Source organism: Lynx canadensis, chromosome X (genome assembly GCF_007474595.2).
Source record: "Lynx canadensis isolate LIC74 chromosome X, mLynCan4.pri.v2, whole genome shotgun sequence".
NCBI lineage: Eukaryota > Metazoa > Chordata > Mammalia > Carnivora > Felidae > Lynx > Lynx canadensis.
In genome coordinates, this window is record NC_044321.2 from 60,663,610 (window position 1) to 60,686,856 (window position 23,247).

The 23,247-nt window shown below is 38.2% G+C and overlaps 1 pseudogene; it reads right to left on the reverse strand.

Annotated features, from left to right (window-relative positions):
* Nucleotides 1–8,561: 8,561 nt before the first annotated feature.
* LOC115506801 overlaps nucleotides 8,562–23,247 on the reverse strand; it is a 93,012-nt pseudogene continuing 78,326 nt past the window's right edge.

Sequence of the window (23,247 nt, forward strand, 5' to 3'; positions counted from 1 at the left end):
AAGAAGTGTTGGAAGTCCTTGGGCCTTGCCAGCATACCAGGTTTAATATGTATTGACTTTGTCTGGAGCCCATCAAAACAACCCATAGGGAAATAGCAGGTACAAAAACCTCAAATATGGCCTGATTCAATTTGTATTTTACAGATTTAGTTAAAGGTTCGAATTGTCATTAGTTCTCTGGACTTAGCCCCTTAGAATAAATGTTCCAATCAAAAGACATAAGGTATTATAATGGATAAAAAAAAGCAAGACCCATCTATTTGCTGTCTAGAGGAGACCCACTTTAGACCTGAGGACACCTTCAGATTGAAAGTGAGGGGATGGAGAAACATCTATCATGCTACTGGAAGTCAAAACAAAGTGAGAGTAGCCATACTTATATCAGACAAACAAGATTTTAAACTAAAGGCAGTAGTAAGAGATGAAGAAGGACATTATATAATAACTACAGGGTCCACCCATCAAGAAGAGCTAACAATTATAAATGTTTATGCACCCAGTTAAAAGCACACAAATGCATAAAACAATTAAACACAAAGATAAACAGTCTTATTGGTAAGAATGTGGGGGACTTTAATACTCCACTTACAACAATGGACAGATCATCTAGACAGAAAATCAATAAAGAAAGAGTGGCCCTGAATGATACACTGGACCAGATGGACTTGACAAATATATGGAGAACTTTTCATCCTAAGGCAGCAGAATAAACATTCTTCTCAAGTGCACATGGAACATTCTCCAAGACATATCACACACTGGGTCACAAAACAGCCCTCAATACATATGAAAGAATTGAGATCATACCATGCACATTTTCAGATCACAATGCTGTGAAACTTGAAATCAACCACAGGAAAAAGTGTGGAAAACTTCCAAATGCATGGAGGTTAAAGAAATCCTACTAAAGAATGAATGGGTCAACCAGGCAATTAAAGAAGAAATTTAAAAATATATGGAAAGAAAACAAGACAAAAATATGGAAACAAATGAAAATGAAAACACAAAAGTCCAAACCATTTGGGATGCAAAAAAAAGGCAGCCCTAAGAGGAAAATACATTGCAATACAGGCCTATCTCAAGAAACAAGAAAAATTCCAAATACAAAATCTAACAGCACACCTAAAGGAATTAGAAGCAGAACAACAAAGAAACCGTAAGGCCTGCAGAAGAACAGAAATAATAAATATAAGAGCAGAAATAAACAATATAGAATCAAAACTTAACAGAAACCCATGGAGGAGGGTAAGGAAAAAAAAAGAGGTTAGAGTGGGAGAGAGCCAAAGCATAAGAGACTGTTAAAAACTGAGAACAAACTGAGGGTTGATGGGGGGTGGGAGGGAGGGGAGGGTGGGTGATGGGTATCGAGGAGGGCACCTTTTGGGATGAGCACTGGGTGTTGTATGGAAACCAATTTGACAATAAATTTCATATATTGAAAAAAAAAGTAAGCATTCCTACCATAAAAAAAACAAACACACAAACAAAACAGTAGAACAGATCAATGAAACTAAAAGCTAATTTTTGAAAAAATAAACAAAGTTGATAAACCCTTAGCCAGACTTGTCAAAAAAAAGAAGAGAGGACCCAAATAGATAAAATCACGAATGAAATTGGACGTATCACAACCAACCCCTCAGAAATACAATTATCAGAGAATACTATGAAAAGTTTTTGCCAACAAACTGTACAACCTGGAAGAAATGGACAAATTCCTGGACACCCACACACTACCAAAACTCGAAGGGGAAGAAATAGAACATTTGAAAAGACCCATAACTAGTGAAGAAATTGAATCAGTTATCAAAAAAATCCCAAGAAATAAGAGTCCTGGACCACATGGCTTCCCAGGGGAATTCTACCAGACATTTAAAGCAGAGGTAATACCTATGCTCCTTAGGTTGTTCCAAAAAATAGAAATGGAAGGAAAACTTCTGGACTCATTCAATGAAGCTAGCATTACCTTGATTCCAAAACCAGACAGAGAACCCACAAAAAAGGGGAATTACAGGCCGATATCTCTGATGCAAATGGATGCAAAAATTCTCAACAAAATACTAGCAAATCAAATTCAACATCATATAAAAAGAATTATTCACCATGATCAAGTGGGATTCACTCCTGGGCTGCAGGGTTGGTTCGATATTCACAAATCAATCAATGTGATACATCACATTAATAAAAGAAAGGATAAGAATCATATGATTCTGTCAGTAGATGCAGAAAAAGCAATTGACAAAATACAGCATAGTTTCTTAATAAACCCTCGAGAAAGTCAGGATAGAAGGAACATACCTAAACATCATAAAAGCCATTTATAAAAATCCCACAGCTGGGGCGCCTGGGTGGCGCAGTCGGTTAAGCGTCCGACTTCAGCCAGGTCACGATCTCGCGGTCCGTGAGTTCGAGCCCCACGTCAGGCTCTGGGCTGATGGCTCAGAGCCTGGAACCTGTTTCCGATTCTGTGTCTCCCTCTCTCTCTGCCCCTCCCCCGTTCATGCTCTGTCTCTCTCTGTCCCAAAAATAAATAAACGTTGAAAAAAAAATTAAAAAAAAAATCCCACAGCTAATATCATCCTCAATGGGGAAAAAATAAGAACTTTCCCCCTGAGATCAGGAACATGACAGGGATGTCCACTCTTACCACTGTTGTTCAACATAGTGTTGGAAGTCCTAGCCTCAGAAATCAGACAACAAAATGAAATAAAAGGCATCAAAATTGACAAGAGAATTCAAACTTTCACTTTTAGCGACATGATACTCGACATGGAAAACCCAAAAGACTCCACTAAAAGTCTGTTGGATCTGATACATGAATTCAGCAAAGTCACAGGATACATACTCAATGTAAAGAAATCGTTTGTATTTCTATACACCAATAAATTAAGCAATAGAAAGAGAAATAAAGAAACTGATCCCATTCACAATTGCACCAAGAACCATGAAATACCTAGGAATAAATCTAACCAAAGATGTAAAAGATCTGTATTCTGAAAACTATAGAAAGCTGTTGAACGAAATTGAAGAAGACACAAAGAAATGGAAAAACATTCCATGCTCATGGATTGGAAGAATAGATATTATTAAACTGTCAATACTACCTAAAGCAAGCTACACATTCAATGCAATCACAATCAAAATTGCACTGGCATTCTTCTCAAAGCTAGAAAAAAAATCCTAATATTTGTATGCAACCACAAAAGACCCCGAATAGCCAAAGTAATATTGAAAAAGAAAACCCAAGTGGGAGGCATCACAATCCCAAACTTCAGCCTCTACTACAAAGCTGTAATCATCAAGACAGTACGGTACTGGCACAAAAACAGACATATAGACCAATGGGATAAAATAGGGAACCCAGAATTGGACCCACAAATGTATGGCCAACTAATCTTTGACAAAGCAGGAAAGAGTATCCAAAAGAAAAAAAGACAGTCTCTTTAGCTAATGGCGCTGAGACAACTGGACAGCAACATGAAGAACAATGAAACTAGTCCACTTTCTTACACTATCCACAAAAATAAACTCAAAATGGATGAAGGACCTGAATGTAAGACAGGAAACCATCAAAACCCTAGAGGAGAAAAGAGGCAACAACCTCTCCGACCTCAGCCGCAGCAATTTCTTACTTGACACATCTCCAAGGGCAAGGGAATTAAAAGCAAAAATGAACTATTGGGACCTCATGAAGATAAAAAGCTTATGCACTGCAAAGGAAACAATCAACAAAAGGAAAAGGCAACTGAAGGAATGGGAAAAGATATTTGCAAATGACATATCGGATAAAGGGTTAGTATCCAAAATCTATAAAGAACTTACCAAACCCAACACCTGAAAAACAACCCAGTGAAAAAATGGGAAGAAGACATGAATAGACACTTTTCCAAAGAAGACATCCAGATTACCAGCAGACACATGAAAAGATGTTCAACATCAATCATCATCAGGGAAATACAAATCAAAATCCCATCTCACATGGGTCAGTGTGGCTAAAATTAACAACATAGGAAACAACAGATGCTGGTGAGGATGTGGAGAAACGAGAACCCTCTTGCACTGCTGGTGGGAATGCAAACTCGTGCAGCCACTCTGGAAAACAGTGTGGAGGTTCATCAAAAAATTAAAAATAGAGAAGACTTCCAGTCAGCGTGGTCTGCATGCCATCTGCGAGTTTCTGACTTTCCTGCTTTCCAGGTAACATGTGGCTAAAACTTTATGGAGTAAGTGGAAAAGGAAGATGCATTCTGAAAAGAGATAAAAGGATGCCCCACAGGAATTCAGCAGACTTAAAAGTATTCTTAAAATAGATAATGATGTTTTAATGAAAGATGTTCAAGAGATAGCAACTGTGGTGGTACCTAAACATTGTCAAGAGAAAACTGAATGTGTGGTACAAGATGAAAAAGATGACATGAAGATGGAGACTGATATTAAGAGAACCAAAAAAGAGTCTTCTAGACCAGCATGGACAATGCCCCATATGGATGAACCAGAGACAAAGGAAAAGGCTGAAGGCATAGTGAGAAAAAGGGAAGGGGAAAAGCAAAGCAAAAGCAGTAAAGGCAACAAAGGGTTTGGCCTGGTAGACTCTTTAAAAACTTGAAAAATCCTACATGGGACAGGTCTTCGATTAGAATGTATATGTGGATTTCAACTTTCATCAGATGAAAACTGTGTTCCCAGATTTACCTTGGTCTTTCTCTTCAAACCCAACTTAACTCCTCAAATTTGTTTTGGGAACTTGATAAGATATTTTCTTTGATAAATGAAACCGACACTGATATTTTAATTGGATGCTGTCCAATGTCCAGGGGTTCTCAGACATCAAAATTCTGTCAAGTGTTACTGTGGTTGTAGTTGTTTTGGTCTCCATACAGATAAAAAAAGATATTATACTGACACATTTGAGCTAATTCAGGTTTAAAGAAAACTTACACAACTAAAAATATTTCAGGGTATCTTATAAGCACTACTTCTTTAGAATTTTGATTTTGTTTAATTCAGAATAAAAGATATTTTGTCTAAAAAAAATTTTAAAAAAGAACTACCCTACGACCCAGCAATAGCACTACTAGGAATTTACCCAAGGGATACAGGAGTGCTGATGCATAGGGACACTTGTACCCCAATGTTTATAGCAGCTCTCTCAACAATAGCCAAATTATGGAAACAGCCTAAATGTCCATCAACTGATGAATGGATAAAGATGTGGTTTATATATACAATGGAATACTACTTGGCAATGAGAAAGAATGAAATCATGCCATTTCCAGCAACGTGGATGGAACTGGAAGGTATTATGCTAAGTGAAATAAGTCAAAGACAGATGTCATATGTTTTCATTCATATGTGGATATTGAGTAACTTAACAGAAGACCATGGGGGAAGGGAAGGGGAAAAAATAGTTACAAACAGAGAGGGAGGGAGGCAAACCATAAGAGACTCTTAAATATAGAGAAAAACTGAGGATTGATGGGGGTGGGGGAGAGGTGAAAAGGGTGATGTGCATTGAGGAGGGCACTTGTTGGGATGAGCACTGGGTGTTGTATGTAAGCAATGAACCACAGGAATCTACCCCAAAAACCAAGAGCACACTTTACACACTGTATGTTAGCCAATTTGACAATAAATTATATTTTTAAATAAAGAATAATTCAAGCAATATATATCAGTGATTAAGTGCATGACTTTCATAATCACAAACCTAGGCATAAGCTTCCTTGTTGTATGATACAGTGTAAGGTACTCAACCTCCCTATACCCCAGTTTCCTAATTTATATTATGAGAATAATGATTGTACCAATTTAATAAATTTGTGGCAAGGATTGGACTCCTGGGTAGCTCAGTTGGTTGAGCGTCTGACTTTGGCTCAGGTCATGACCTCATGGTTTGTGGGTTCGAGCCCCGCATTGGGCTCTGTGCTGACAGCTCGGAATCTGGAGTCTGCTTCAGATTCTGTGTCTCCCCCCGCTCTTCCCTCCCCTGCCTGCACTGTGTCTCTGTCTCTCAAAAATAAATAAATATTTTAAAAATGTAAAAAAAAATTGTGGCAAGAATTAACAAAACTATATACATGTACACACATATACCTGTACATACATACACACACACACACACACACTCACACACACACCCCAATTCATGAAGTGCTTGGAACATAGTAAGCAACCAATAAATGGTAACTATAATAATCATCTAGATTATTATCTCTTTATTAGGTCACAAAATATATAAAGCTTAACTCACAGACACAATGTAGAACATTATAGATATCAAATGTGATGAATCTATGTCCACGAGGCCTGTATCTGATTTAGCATGCCATCCTACAAGTCCAGCGATAACACTGTTAGCCCCAAAAGAACCAGGTTTGTAAAACTAGAGGTAGTAAAAAGTAGGTTAGGCAAGTCAGGGACACAGATTACATTGCACATCTTACAGATCAGGACTTCCCTATTCTTTATGATGAAAATTACAGTTGTCTAAGTAAGGGAAGTAGAAGAATAAAAGGAATATTTGCAAAGGTTAAATGCAAGAAAGTGCTAACAGGCTTGACCATGGTCTCTTTTTTCCCCGTATGCTGTGCCTTTTATTCCTGTGACTTATTCATTCCACATCTGACAGCCAGTATCTCCCACTTCTCTTCACCAATTCTTCCCAGCCCTCCACTGCCATCCCCTCTGGAAACTATCAGTTTGTTCTCTATATTCAGAGGCCTGCTTCTTCTTTTTAGATTCCACTTATGAGTAGAATCATATGGCATTTGTCTTTCTCAGTCTAACTCCACTTAGCATAATACCTTCTAGGACCATCCATGTGTGTCAAATAGCATGATTTCAACCTTTTTTATGGCATATATATATATATATATATATCACATCTTTCTTATCCATTCATCTATTGATGGACACTTACGTTGCTTCATATCTTGGCTATTATAAATAATGCTGCAATAAACATAAGGGTGCATATATCTTTTTTTTTTATTTTATCTCTTCTTTAACAATTTCCACGTTTTTATTTATTTTTGGGACAGAGAGAGACAGAGCATGAACGGGGGAGGGGCAGAGAGAGAGGGAGACACAGAATCGGAAACAGGCTCCAGGCTCTGAGCCATCAGCCCAGAGCCTGACGCGGGGCTCGTACTCACGGACCGCGAGATTGTGACCTGGCTGAAGTCGGACGCTTAACCGACTGTGCCACCCAGGCGCCCCTGCATATATCTTTTTGAATTAGTACTTTCATTTTCCTTGAAAATGTCCAATAGTGGAATTATTGGATCATAATGGTATTTCTATTTTAATTTTTTGAGGAACCTCCATATTGTTCACATTGGTTGCACAAATTGACATTTCCACCAATACTATATGAAGGTTCCTTTTTCTCCACTTCCTCACCAACACTTGTTATTTCTTCTATTTTATTTTGCCATTCTAACAGGTGTAAGGTAACATCTCCTTGTGGTTTTGATTTGCATTTCCCTGATGTTTAATGATTTTGAGCATCTTTTCATGTGTCTGTTGGCCATCCATATGTCTTCTTAAGAAAAGTGTCTATTCAGGTACTCTGCCCATTTTTTAATCAGTTTTTTTTTGTTTTGGTGCTGAGTTGTATAAGTTCTTTATGTATTTTGGATATTAACTCTCTTTAGATATATCATTTGCAAAAATCTTCACCCACTTAATAGGTTTCCTTTTTGTTTTGTTGATGGTTTCCTTTGCTGCACAGAAGCTTTTTATTTTGGTATATTCCCAATAGTTTATTATTGCCTTCATTTCCCTTGCCAGAGAAGATATAGCTAGAAAAATTTTGCTACTGCTGATGTCAAAGAAATCACTGCTTATGTTTCCTCCTAGGAGTTTTATGGTTTCAGGTCTTTAATCCATTTGAGTTTATATTTGTGTGTGGTGTTAGAAAGTGGCCCAGTTTCATTCTTTTGCATGTAGCTGACCAGTTTTCCAACACCATTTGTTATAGAGACCGTCTTTTTCCCATTGTATATGCTTGCCTTATTTTTGGAAGATTAATAATTAATCATATAATCATGGGTTTATTTCTAGGCTTTCTGCTCTGTTCCATTGAACTATATGTCTATTTTTTGGGCTAGCACCATACTGTTTTGATGACTACAGATTTGTAGTATATCTTGAAATCTGGGATTGTGATACCTCTAGATTTGTTTTTTTGTTGTTGTTCAAAATTGATCTGGATATTTGAGGTCTTTTATGGTTCCAAACAAATTTTAATATTTGTTCCAGTTTTGTTTAAAAAGCTGTTGGTGGGGCGCCTGGGTGGCGCAGTCGGTTAAGCGTCCGACTTCAGCCAGGTCACGATCTCGTGGTTCGCGGTCCGTGAGTTCGAGCCCCGCGTCGGGCTCTGGGCTGATGGCTCAGAGCCTGGAGCCTGTTTCCGATTCTGTGTCTCCCTCTCTCTCTGCCCCTCCCCCGTTCATGCTCTGTCTCTCTCTGTCCCAAAAATAAATAAACGTTGAAAAATTAAAAAAAAAATAAAAAAAAAAATAAAAAGCTGTTGGTTATGCTGGTATTTTGATAGGGATTTCTTTTTTTATCCAACAAGAAGCCATAACTTTATTAATGATAGAAACAGTACAAATTTCAAACCAAGCTTCAGTTATTCTTTTGAAACACCAACAAATGATCCTCATTTTCAGATGGTTATGTTGTTAATTCCATAATAGCATTTACAATGTCATTACTGTTGTTCTTCAGGGCTTTGCTCTTGACACATTTGCTTGTGACATGACAAATTCTATGTCCTTAATCTTTACACCTGTTCTAAAAACCTCATCCTTTTCACTTTCCTCTTGTACAGTTGGAGTCTGTGTGTTTTCCTGAATGTTGAAGTCCGCTTCACCTTGAACTTTGAATTTCTCAGCAGCTATAAGTTGTGCCTCCTGACATAAATCCAATTACTTGGCTTCCCCTAAAACTATGTAGATATCAGAAACTTGGTGTTTGTAGACATCTGGTTTTGTGATGACAAAGAGAATATTCTTAGGTTTCTGGACAGTGACTCGTAACCTGTTGAAGACTCAGTTTGGACATAGCCTTCCATGCCTTCTTTTCATTCTGGCTCTGTTGTGCTTTTTCTGACTGGTTCTTCATTGATTTCAGCTGCTGCTGCCAGTTGAGCTTATTGCATATTTGCCAGTGTGGAATCCTGTTCCTCTAGCTATGGTAATGATTCATCACTATCAGATTCTTTTTTTTAATTGTTAAAAAATCTTATTTACTTTTGAGAAAGAGACAGAATGTGAGCAGGGCAGGATCAGAGAGACACAGAACTGGAAGCAGGCTCCAGGCTCTGAGCTGTCAGCACAGAGCCCGACGCAGGGCTTGAACTCACAAACAGTGAGATCATGACTTGAGCCAAAGTTGGCCACCCAACAGACTGAGCCACCCAGGCGCCCCATCACTGTCAGATTCTGTTCCAGACCCTGTCTCACAGCCTGGAGCTGTGGAAACTCCTACTATGTAGAGAGGTTTTAGGGACTTCACCAGGCATTTTGTGCAGGGAATGCAAAACCAAGATTGCGGCAGAGAGTGAGCTAATAAGGACTTCATTGAATATGTAGATTGCTTTGGGTAATGTGGACATTTTAACAATATTAATTCCTCTAATCCATAAAAATGGAATATCTTTCCATTTTTTTGTGTCACTTTAATTTCTTTCATCAAAAGTTTTATAGATTTCAGAGTACAGGTGTTTCACATTTTTTGTTATTTCAAGGTATTTATTCTTTTGAGGGCAATTGTAAATAAAGTTGTTTTCTTCATTTTACTTTCTGCTACTTTGTTATTAATGTATAGTAATACTACAGATGTATGGGTATTTATTTCATATCTTGCAACTTTACTGAATTAATTTATTACTTATAGTAATGCTGGTGGAGTCCAGGATTTTCTATGTATAATATAATGTCATCTACAAATAGTGACAGTTTAAATTCTTCTTTAACAATATAGACACTTCTGAGGAGCTTGGATGGCTCAGTCAGTTGAGTGTCTGACTCTTGATCTCAGCTCAGGTCTTGATCTCAGGGTCATGAGTTCAAGCTCCATGCTGGGCGTGAAGCTTACTTTAAAAAACAATATAGATACCTCTTATTTCTTTCTCTCGTCTGATTGCTGTGGCTAGGTCTTCCAGTACTATGCCAAATAAAAGCTGTTAGAGTGGACACATTTGTCTCATTCCTGATCTTGGAGGAAAATCTCTCAGGTTTTCACCATTGTGTATGAAGTTAGCTGTGGTTTTTTCATATGTCTGTGGTCTATCTTTAAGTCTTTAAGTTTTTTCTAGTTCAGGATCTTCTGAAACCTGGACTTACTCTCTTCTACATTATTATCTTATTCTGGTCTAGTGATCATTCCTATCAGCATGCAAATGAGGAAAAAAGAACCCTCTCATTACTCCATGCTCCCTTTCTGCTACTGCCCAAATCCTCTGCTCTTTACGACAGAAAAACATCTTTAAACTATCACCTAGAGTCACTGTATCCACTACTTTACCTAAGTTTCTAAACTCAAACCCACTCCAATTGGAATTAAAAATTAAAATTCCGGTGAAATTATTTTCAAGGTCACTAATGGCATCTATATTACTAATAGGTAGAAACTTCTTTGTCCTTATTCAAGCACTGGGAAGCAATCACTCTCTCTTATTCTCGAAATACTTTTTTCTTTTATCTTATTGTCACAATATTCACCTGGGTCTCTTTTTACCTAACTGGCCTCTCCTCATTTCCCTTACTTATTTCTCTTCCTCTGTTCAATCTCTAAATGTTGGTATGTCTCAGTGTTTGAAACCCCTCTTTCCCATCCACACTTTCTCTCTAGAAAATTTTATGCAGCTGCACAACCATATACAAACCATCTATACGGGGATGGGACTCTTTTAACTATATTCCTGAACTCCAGACTTGTATATCCAACTACTTAATTTATCTCACCACTTGTATATTCAATAGGCATCTCAAACTTAACATACCCAAGCAGAAATCTTGATGTCACAAACACACAAAACCTTATCTTCCTCCAGCCTTTCCCACCTCATGAAATGGTACTACTATCCATCAGGTCACTCAAACAAACAAACAAAAAAGGGAATAAGCCTTGATTCTCTTCTTTTACTATAGTCTTAAACCAAATCTGCCAGACTTTTTTATGAATTTTTCCTTGAAAGAATATCTCAAATCCATCTACATTTCTCCATATCTATGGCTAATACCCCATCCAATAATTTCTCTTGCCCAGATTGCCACAATAGCCCCCTGACAGGTCTGCATACTTACATTGTTACCTCAGTATGGTCCATTCTACAAGAGCAGTGAAGGTCATCTTTTTCAAATATAAGTTAGATTATTTAATTACCCTCCCTAAAGACCTCCAAAAGCTATCTATTACCATCATTTAAAAATCAAAATATTTTAACACAAACAACTAGATCCTATTTGATTTGTTTCTACCCCATTTCATGTCATACCACTACCTCTTTATCACTATGCTTCAGCCATACTAGCCTTTCTGTCCCACTGACATGTAACACTCTTAGTTCTTCCTCTGTCTATAAAGATTTTTCCCCAAACTTCACATGGATGGGTTCTTCTAATCCAAATTTCAGTTCAATGTCACCTAGTTACTCTATATCATATCACCTTGTTTTCTTTTACCTTAAAACTAATCATTATCCAACATTATCTTCCTTTTTTAATTACCAGTCTACTCCCATATAAAACCATAATATAAGCTACACAAGAATAGGGACTTTGCTATCATGTTCAACATTATATTCTCTACCTCTAGAACAGTGTTTGGCAGTTAATAAGCTCCATGAAGTCAGAATTGTGGCATGTTTATCACTATATCTTCATGGCCTGGAAGAGTTCCTGATGTATAGTAAGTACTCAGTAAATATTTGTTGAGTAAATAAATAGTGGGAATGAAATAAATATTTGTACAATTAATCTCAGTCTAATGTTAGCCAAGTTTTGATTTAGACCAATTATTTGTCTTAGGCTTAATACTGTACACAGTGTGAGCCTTGAAAATATTCATAAGATACAAAGAGAAAGTAATCCTGTAGATATCACTCATTCCTTGCTTTAATCATCAATCCTCTTCCGTTTAGAGACACAGGTTCCTGTCTCTCTCTAACACCTCTCTTTTCCATCCATTTTCCTAAAAATTTTTACCCACCCACACAACTCTTACAGACCACTTTTTGAGAATAAGTCCCACATTTTAATTATAATACTAGTTAGCCTTCACATTCAGCTATTACACCTTAGGTGCACAAAATTTCCTAACACCACCCTTGGAGATGAACATTGACCATTTCAGAGGAGTCAATTTAAGATTTTCCTGGGAGTGTCAATGCTTTCAGAATATGCTTGATGCTAAGGAAGATAATACCATTGATGGTTGGATAGAACCAAGGAAATTTTCCACATGCCAAAGAAAGAAAGAAAAAGAAAACACAGAAAAGACAAGAAAATTAGAGGACTGTCATGGAAGCCCAATAACTACATAATATGACTCACAGAAAAATAAAAGAGAAAAAAATGGGTATTAAATAATCAATGAATTTTTAAAATTTTTACAGAACTGAACAATATGAGTTACTGGAATGAAAAGGTCCACCAATTCCTGGTACAATGGGTAAAAATATACCCGCATTGGTGTATAATCATAAAATTGCATACCACTGGGTACAAAAAGACCACAAACTTCTTCAGACAAAAAAAGGTTTTATCTAGAATCAGTATGGTAATGAACTCATCAATAACAACACTGAGGCTGAAAAACAAGCAATGCTTAAAAATTCTAAGGGACATTTATTTCCAACGTGAAACTCTATCCCCTAAAGGACCAATTAAGTGTGAATGCAGAATTTAAAACTTTTTCAGACATTAAAGAATGAAAATAATTAATAAATGCTTTTCATGTACCCTTTCTCAAGAAGCTAATAACAGATAAACCCACTAAAATAAGAGAGGAAACCAAAAACAAAAAAAAAAGAGGACCCTAAGTTCACTTTGTCCCATCAGGATAACTAACACAGAAGATGACCCCAAAACTGGCAGAACACAATCACCACAGTTAACTGTAGAGGGGTCACATCAAAAAGGGTAGAATGGGCAGAGACACAGTTTGGAACCAAACTCCTGGTAAGACTAACCACAAACAGGAGGGACACTATAAGCTTTGAGAAGGTAGAGGAACAAACCCCACATCAGGCACCCCAGACGTGGGGTACCTGCAATAAGAAGATGAATCCCCATAACACTTGGCTTCAAAAACCAGTGAGGCTTAACTTTACAGGTTTGAACAACGAACAGGGCTTCACTCTGAGTATTTTAAAAATAAGCAGACTTAGGTCTCGGATAGCCAGAGGGTGATAGGGAACTGAGTACATACCCTTAAAGAGACAGTATAATAAACAACCCCTCCAAAATACAGCATGGAATCAGTAGTTTGAAAAGCGCTTGAAATATATGAGGAGACTGGGGCGCCTGGGTGGCGCAGTCGGTTAAGCATCCGACTTCAGCCAGGTCACGATCTCACGGTCTGTGGGTTCGAGCCCCGCGTCGGGCTCTGGGCTGATGGCCCAGAGCCTGGAGCCTGTTTCCGATTCTGTGTCTCCCTCTCTCTCTGCCCCTCCCCCGTTCATGCTCTGTCTCGCTCTGTCCCAAAAATAAATAAAAAACGTTTAAAAAAAAAAAAAGAAATATATGAGGAGATTTATTTACTAAACTCAGGGTGTGCACAGGAAGGGCAGTGATCTTTAGGAGACTTTTCCCAAACGAAAGAGCTGGTGGGCACTATTTCTCTCCCCACCCAGCCTAGATGGCTAGACACCTGTGGGAACTAGCATGACACTCTCCACCTAGCTTGCCAACACCATGTACTCTGCACACTTCATTCTCTTGTGGATTCTACCCATATAAACCACCCCATTTGGCAGTAGTCCATCCAAAGTGGTTCCTGATACATCTTATTCTGCAAGTAGCCATAACAATGACCAGCACCACTCCAAAGTGTCTCCTGCCCAGGAAAGGGAGAAATAACCATACACATGAATTCAACTTCAGCCCCAGAAGTGGGTTGGAGGCAAACATTTGATCTGACTGCTACCCCACTCACCAATAGGGGGAAGCACAAGGATAAAGACCTATAGTTGCAGTCATTGCAAACCCAACAGACAGACATCTGATCTAACTGCAGACCATCCTCTCAGGGAACAATACAGGGAGAGCACCCTGTACTTTGGTGGCACCACAGCCCCAGAAAATGAGTTGAAGGCAGGCATCAGGTTTGACCCAAGTACAGGCCCAATGTAGCCCAAGACTGGTCCTTAACAACAAAGGGAACAAACTCTGCCAACAGCAAGCAAAGTGGCCCATTGCAGCTGAATGAAGGGAAATATGGTTCAGCCACAATAGTAGAATGCAGACAACTCACATATAGGACACCCCTGAAGCACCCGGTTCTGGTGAACAGGGGACATAATTCTACAGGGAATTTCAGGAACTTTTCTTGGTAAGGTTACCACTTTCAAAAGCAGGAGATATAGCTCACTTTCTTAATACACAGAAACAAACACAGAGAGTTAAACAAAATGAGGACACAGAGGAATATGTCATAAATGAGGGAATAGGATGAAATCACAGCACAATAGCCAAATGAAACAGATAAGTAATATGACCAATAGAAAATTCAACCTACTGCTCTTAATATACTTACTGGACTTGAGAAAAGAGTGGAAAATCTCGGTGAGACCTTCAGCAAAGAGATACATCATATTAAAAAGAACCAATCAGAGATGATGAACTCAATAGATGAAATTAAGAATATTCTGCAGGGAATCAATAGTGGATTAGAGGAAGCATAAGAACAAATCAGTGAGCTGGAAGAAAAAGTGCTAAAAAAGCAACCAAGCTGAAAAACAAAAACAAAAAAAGAATAAAAAGTAAGTAGAGGTTAAGGGAAGGGTGCCTAGGTAGCTCAGTCAGTTAAGAGTCCAACTCTTGATTTTGGCTCAGGTCATGGTCTCGTGGTTCATGAGTTCAATCCCTGCATCAGATTCTGTGTTGGCAGTGCAGAGCCTGCTTGGAATTCTCTCTCTCCCTCTCTCTGTGTCCGTTCCTGCCTCTCTCTTTCTCTCTCTCCCTCTCTCAAAATAAATAAATAAACTTAAAAAATTGGTTAAGGGAACTCAACATCATAGAGCATAATAACCTTGCCATTATAGTGACCCCAAAAGAAGAAGAGAGAAAAATGGTGAAGAAAATTTATTTGAAGAAATAATAGCTGAAAATGTCCCTAATCTGGACAAAGAAACAGACATCCAGATCCAGGAGGTACAGAGATTTGCCAACAAGATCAACCCAAATAGGTTCACACAAACATAATTAAAATAGAAAAACAGTAGTGATAAAAAAATAATTTTTAAATCAGGAAGAGAAAAGAAAACAGTTACATACAAGGGAAATCACATAAGGTAATCCACTGATTTTTTAGCAGAAACTTTGCAGGCCATAAGGGAGTGGCATGATGTATTCAAAGTGCTGAAAGAAAAAAAAAGGCAACCAAGAATACTGTATCCAGCAAAACTATCATTCAGAATTTAAGGATAGGTAAACAGTTCCCCACACAAATAAAAGTTACAAGTGTTGATCACCACTAAACCAGCCTTACAAGAAATGTTAAAGGAAATTCTTTGAGTGGAAAAACGCCAAAATCAGAAGTAAGAAAATTAAGAAAGGGGAAAACTTCAGTTAAATTGAAACACAATAAAAGTAGTAGATTAATTACTTATAAAATCAATATGGAGGGGGGCGCCTGGGTGGCGCAGTCGGTTAAGCGTCCGACTTCAGCCAGGTCACGATCTCGCGGTCCGTGAGTTCGAGCCCCGCGTCGGGCTCTGGGCTGATGGCTCAGAGCCTGGAGCCTGTTTCCAATTCTGTGTCTCCCTCTCTCTCTGCCCCTCCCCCGTTCATGCTCTGTCTCTCTCTGTCCCAAAAATAAATAAACGTTGAAAAAAAAAATTAAAAAAAAAATCAATATGGAGGTTAAAGCACAAAAGTAGTAAAAGCAATTATATCTATAAAACTCACTCAAGGGATTCATGAAATAAAAGGATGTAAATATGACATCATATACATAAAATGTTGGGGGAAAATAAAATTTCATGCTTTCAGAATGGGTTCAAACTTAAGCTACCAACAATTTAATATAGACTGCTATATGCATAGGATGTTATCCGTCAACCTAATGGCAACCACAAATCTAAACCCTATAATATGCATGCAAAAAATAAAAAGAAACGAATCCAAGCATATCACTAGAGAATATAATCAAAGCACACGGAAAGAGCAAGAGAAGAAACAGAGAACTACAAAAACAACAAAAGAAAACAAATAACAAAATGTCAATAAATACGTATCTAACAAGAATTACTTTGAATGAAAACGGACTAAACGCTCCAATAAAAAGACATAGGGTGACTGCACAAAAAGAACACACACTATATGATTACAACATACGTGGAATTTAAGAAAAAAAAACAAATCAGCATAGGGGAAAAGAGAGAGAGAGAGAGAAAACAAGAAAAAGACTCTTAACTAAAGAGAACAAATTGATAGTTACCAGAGCGGAGGAGGGTGGGACCATGGGTTAGTAGGTTATAGGGATTAAAAGGTGCACTTGCTGTGACGAACACAGTGATGTATGAAATTGTTGAATCACTATATAGCACACCCAAAACTAATATTACACTGTATGCTAACAAACTGGAACTTAAATAGAAGTGTTTTAAATAAATAAATAAATAAATAGGACACAATCATATGTTGCCTACAAGAGACTCACTTCACAACTAAAGAAACATGCAGATTGAAAGTAAAGGGATGGACTTAGATTCCACCCACATCTGCCTAAATAACCCAGAAAACAGCCAGAAGACTAGCAGAATGAACTGTCTGGAGCCAAGCGTAGACAAGAGGCACAAGGAAGAGGGTAGGAAAGGTGCAGAGATTGTGCACACCACATGGACTGGTGGTAGGGGGCCAGGCGGTGGAGGGGCAGCCCAACCAGCAAGGCAGAGCCCCCAAGTCTGACTTGCAAAAGCGGAGGGGCCAGACCCCATGAGTTCTGACAGCCAGCGGCACTTAACATCTGGAATGTTAGAAGTCAACAGCTCTGCTCCAAGAGCGGGAGGGCGAGAGGACAACAGGAGGAAGAGTTGTTGAGCCTTGGAAGACAGAGCTTGGCTCCACGGGGAATAAAGGTGCTGGCCAGCACAATCTCCCTCTCCCATTCCCCAGCCGAAATCCCAAAGGGAACCAGTTCCCATCACCAAACTTGCTTGCACCACACAAACACCCGATGCTGTACTTCTGAGGATCCATCCCTCTGAAAGCTCTGCCTCCCTCCTGGTGCTGCAGGACCCCTCCCGCAGGGGACCACTGATGGCAAAGCAAGCTAAGCCTGCCCCTCCCACCCCTGTGCACCTTGCAGATACACCCCAGCTAGTATGCCAGATCCCATAGAAGCAGCACCACAAGCCTGGCAATGTGCAAGTAGCCCAGACAGGGGCCACACCACTCCACAGTGAGTCCTGCCCATGGGAGAGGGGAAGATAAGGTACACACCAGTCTGACTGTGGCCCCAGCGGTGGGCTGGGGACACACATTGGATCTGACTGCGGCCCCGCCCACCAACACAAGTTACTCCAGACAGCTCAGGGGAAGTGCCCCACAATTCCTCGCCACTCCAGGGACTATCCAAAATGATGTAACAGAATTCTTCTCAAAAGAAACTCCAGGAGGTAGTGACAGCTAACGAATTGATCAAAAATTATTTAAGCAGTATAACGAACCATGAAATTAGAATAATAGTAATAAAATTAATCACTGGGCTTGAAAAAGCATAGAGGACAGCAGAGAATCTATTACTATTACAGAGATCTATTACAGAGATCTATTACAGAGATCAAGGGACTAAGAAACAGTCATAAGGAGCTAAAATTGCTATACATGAGGTACAAAATAAAATGGAGGCGACCACAGCTCAGATTGAAGCAGCAGAGGAGAGAATAGGGGAATTAGAAGACAAAATTATGCAAAAAGAGGAAGCTGAGAAAAAGAGAGGTAAAAAAAATCCAGAAGTATGAGGGGAGAATTAGAGAACTAAGTGATACACTCAAACGGAACAATATCCGTATAATAGGGATTCCAGTAGAGGAAGAGAGAGAAAGGTGCTGAAGGTGTATTGAACAAACCATAGTTGAGAACTTTACTGATCTGGGGAAGGAAACAGGCATTGAAATCAAAGAGGCACAGAGAACTCCCTTCAGATGTAACTTGAATTGATCTTCTGTGTGACATATCATAGTGAAACTGGCACAATACAAGGAAAAAGAGAAAATTCTGAAAGCAGCTAAGGATAAACATGCTCTAACATATAAAGGGAGACCCATAAGACTAGTGATGAATCTATCTACTGAAACTTGGCAGGCCAGAAATGAATGGCAGGAAACTTCAATGTGATGAACAGAAAAAATATGCAGCCGAGAATCCTTTATCCAGCAAGTCTGTCATTCAGAATAGAAGGAGAGATAAAGGTCTTCCCAAACAAAAACTGAAGTAATTCATCACCACTAAACCAGCCCTACAAGAAATCCTAGGGGGATTCTGTGAGTGAAACGTTGCAAGGGCCACAAAGTAACAGAGACATCACTACAAGCATGAAACCTACAGATATCACAATGACTCTAAACCCATATCTTTCTATAATAACACTGAATGTAAATGGACTACATGCTCCAATCAAAAGACATAGGGTATCAGAATGGATAAAAAACACAACACCCATCTATTTGCTGTCCACAAGAGACTCATTTTAGACCTGAGGAAACCTTCAGATTGAAAGTGAGGGGATGGAGAACTATCTATCATGCTACTGGAAGTCAAAAGAAAGCTGGAGTAGCCACACTTATATCAAACCAGACTTTAAATTTTTTTTTCTCAGAAGAATTAATTTACTTCAGTATTTTTTTATATATATGAAATTTATTGACAAATTGGTTTCCATACAACACCCAGTGCTCATCCCAAAAGGTGCCCTCCTCAATACCCATCACCCACCCTCCCCTCCCTCCCACCCCCCATCAACCCTCAGTTTGTTCTCAGTTTTTAACAGTCTCTTATGCTTTGGCTCTCTCCCACTCTAACCTCTTTTTTTTTTCCTTCCCCTCCCCCATGGGTTCCTGTTAAGTTTCTCAGGATCCACGTAAGAGTGAAACCATATGGTATCTGTCTTTCTCTGTATGGCTTATTTCACTTAGCATCACACTCTCCAGTTCCATCCACGTTGCTACAAAAGGCCATATTTCATTATTTCTCATTGCCACGTAGTATTCCATTGTGTATATATACCACAATTTCTTTATCCATTCATCAGTTGATGGACATTTAGGCTCTTTCCATAATTTGGCTATTGTTGAGAGTGCTGCTATGAACATTGGGGTACAAGTGCCCCTATGCATCAGTACCCCTGTATCCCTTGGATAAATTCCTAGCAGTGCTATTGCTGGGTCATAGGGTAGGTCTATTTTTAATTTTCTGAGGAACCTCCACACTGCTTTCCAGAGCGGCTGCACCAATTTGCATTCCCACCAACAGTGCAAGAGGGTTCCCGTTTCTCCACATCCTCTCCAGCATCTATAGTCTCCTGATTTGTTCATGTTGGCCACTCTGACTGGCGTGAGGTGATACCTGAGTGTGGTTTTGATTTGTATTTCCCTGATAAGGAGCGACGCTGAACATCTTTTCATGTGCCTGTTGGCCATCTGGATGTCTTCTTTAGAGAAGTGTCTATTCATGTTTTCTGCCCATTTCTTCACTGGGTTATTTGTTTTTCGGGTGTGGAGTTTGGTGAGCTCTTTATAGATTTTGGATACTAGCCCTTTGTCCGATATGTCATTTGCAAATAAAACTAGACTTTAAATTAAAGGCTGTAACAAGAGATGAAGAAGGGCATTATATAATAATTGCAGGGTCTGTCCATGAGGAAGAGCTAACAATTATAAATGCCTATGCACCGAATACTGCAGCCCCCAAATACATAAAACAATTAATCACAAACATAAGCAACCTTGTTGATAAGAATGTGGTAATTGCAAGAGACCTTAATACTCCAATTACAACAAAGGATAGATCATCTAGACACAGGATCAATGAAGAAACAAGGGCCCTGGATGATACATTGGACCAGACGGACTTGACAGATATATTTAGAACTCTGAATCCCAAAGCAACAGAATGTACTTTCTTCTCGAGTGCACATGGAACATTCTCCAAGATAGATCACATACTGGGTCACAAAACAGCCCTTCCCAAGTATACAAGAATTGAAATCATACCATGCATACTTTCAGACCACAATGCTATGAAACTTGAAATCAACAACAGGAAAAAGTCTGGACTGCAAACTGGTGTAGCCACTCTGCAAAACAGTGTGGAGGTTCCTCAAAGAATTAAAAATAGATCTACCCTATGACCCAGCAATAGCACTGCTAGGAATTTACCCAAGGGATACAAGAGTGCTGATACCTAGAGGCACTTGTACCACAATGTTTATAGCAGCACTTTCAACAATAGCCAAATTATGGAAAGAGCCTAAATGTCCATCAACTGATGAATGGATAAAGAAATTGTGGTTTATATACACAATGGAATACTACGTGGTAATGAGAAAGAATGAAATCTGGCCTTTTGTAGCAACATGGATGGAACTGGAGAGTGTTATGCTAAGTGAAATAAGTCATAGAAAGAAAGACAGATACCATATGTTTTCACTCTTATGTGGATACTGAGAAACTTAACAGAAGACCATGGGGAAGGGAAGGAAAAAAAAAAGAGGTTAGAGAGGGAGGGAGCCAAAACATAAGAGACTCTTAAAAACTGAGAACAAACTGAGGGTTGATGGGGGTGGGAGGGAGAGAAGGGTGGGTGATGGGTATTGAGGAGGGTACCTGTTGGAATGAGCACTGGGTGTTGTATGGAAACCAATTTGACAATAAATTTCATATTTAAGAACAAAAAAATTAAAGGGATGGAAAAACATTTATTATACAAATGGAAGTGAAAAGAAACCTAAAGATAACAATACTTATATTAAACAAACAAACTTTCAAACAAAGACTATAATAAGGGACAAAAAAGGACACCATATAACCATAAAGGGTACAATCCAAGAAGAAAATATACTAATTACAAATACTTACGAACCCAACATGGAAGTATCCAAATATATAAAACAATTAATAACAAGCATAAAGGAACTCACTCCCCTATAATACAATAATAGGGGACTTTAACACCCCACTTACATTAATGGACAGATCATCTAAACAAAATCATCAAGGAAATCAAACAATTGGCTTTGAATGACACACTGCAACTGATAGGTTTAACAGATGTATTCAGAACATTCCAATCCAAAAGAGCAGAGTACACATTGTTCTCAAGTGCACATGGAACAGTTTCCAGAATAGATCACATGTTAGGTTACAAAACAAATCTCAACAAATTTGAAAAGATTGAAATAACATGCATCTTTTCAAACCACAACACTGTGAAACTAGAAATCAACCACAAGAAAAAAATCTGAAAGGCCACAACTACATAAGCTAAATAACATATGACTAAACAATAAATGGGTCAATGAATAAATCAAAGAGGAAATTTAAAAATGCATGTATTGTGGTTTTGACTTGTATTTCCCTGATGATGAGTGATGTTGAGCATTTTTTCATGTGTTGGTTGGCCATCTGGATGTCTTCTTTGGAGAAGTGTTTATTCATGTCTTTTGCCCATTTCTTCACTGGATTATTTTTTGGGTGTTGAGTTTGATAAGTTCTTTATAGATTTTGGATACTAACCCTTTATCTGATATGTCATTTGCAAATATCTTCTCCCATTCTGTCAGTTGCCTTTTAGTTTTGGGTGTTAATTTAAAAAAATAGAAAATAAAACAAGTTAAAATTAAAAAATAAAAAATAAATAAATAATAAAAAATGCATGCAGACAAGTGAAAATGAAACACAACAGACCAAAATCTTTAGAATGCAGCCAAAACTGTTCTAAGAGGGAAGATAATACCAATACATACCTACATAAATGAGCAAGAAAAAAGAACAAGCAAAGTACTAAGCCAGTGAAAGGAAGAAAATAATAAAGATTAGAGCAGAAATAAATAGAGACTAAAAACACCCAATGTAACAGGTCAATGAAACCAGGACCTGATACTTTTGAAAGGTCAAAAAAATTATAAAACTTTAGACAGACTCATCACAGAAAAAAAGACATAAAGGGGGACTCAAATAAATAAAATTAAGAGGAGAAATAAAATAAATAAAATAAAATGAAGGAGGAAAAATAAAAACCAACACCACCAATATACAAGGGAATATAGGAGAATATTATGAAACAGTATATGCCAACAAATTGAATAAGTAATGGATAAATTCTAGAAAGATATAATCTTTCAAAACCAAATCAGGAAATAATAGAAAATTGAAGAGACTGATTACTAGCAATAAAACTGAACCAGTAAGTGAAAAACTGCCAACAAATAGAAGTCCAGGACAAGATGGCTTCACAGGTAAATTCTACCAAACATTCAAAGAGAAGTTAATACCTATTTTCTTGAATTATTCCAAAAAAAAAAATGGAAGATGGAGGACAGATTTCAAATTCAATCTACAAGGACAGCATTACCCTGATACTAAAAACAAATAAAGACAACCCCCAAAAAGAAAACTACAGTCCAATATCTCTGATAAACATAGATGCTAAAATTTTTAACAAAATATTACCAAACCAAATCCAAAAATGCATCAAAAAATCATTAACATGACCAAGTGGGGTTGATTCCCAGGATGCAAGGGTGGATCAGTATTAGAAAATCAATGTGATACATGACACTAACAAGAGAAAGACAAAAGCCACATAATCATTTCAGTAGATGCAGAAAAAGCATTTGACAAACTACAACATCCATTCATGATAAAAATTCTCAACAAACTAGAGTTAGAGGGAATATACCTCAACATAATAAAAGCCATATATTAAAAACCCACAGCTAACATCATGCTCAATTTTCCTCTAAGATCAGGAACAAGGTAAGGGTGTCCACCCTCACCAATTTTAGAAACCCTAGCCA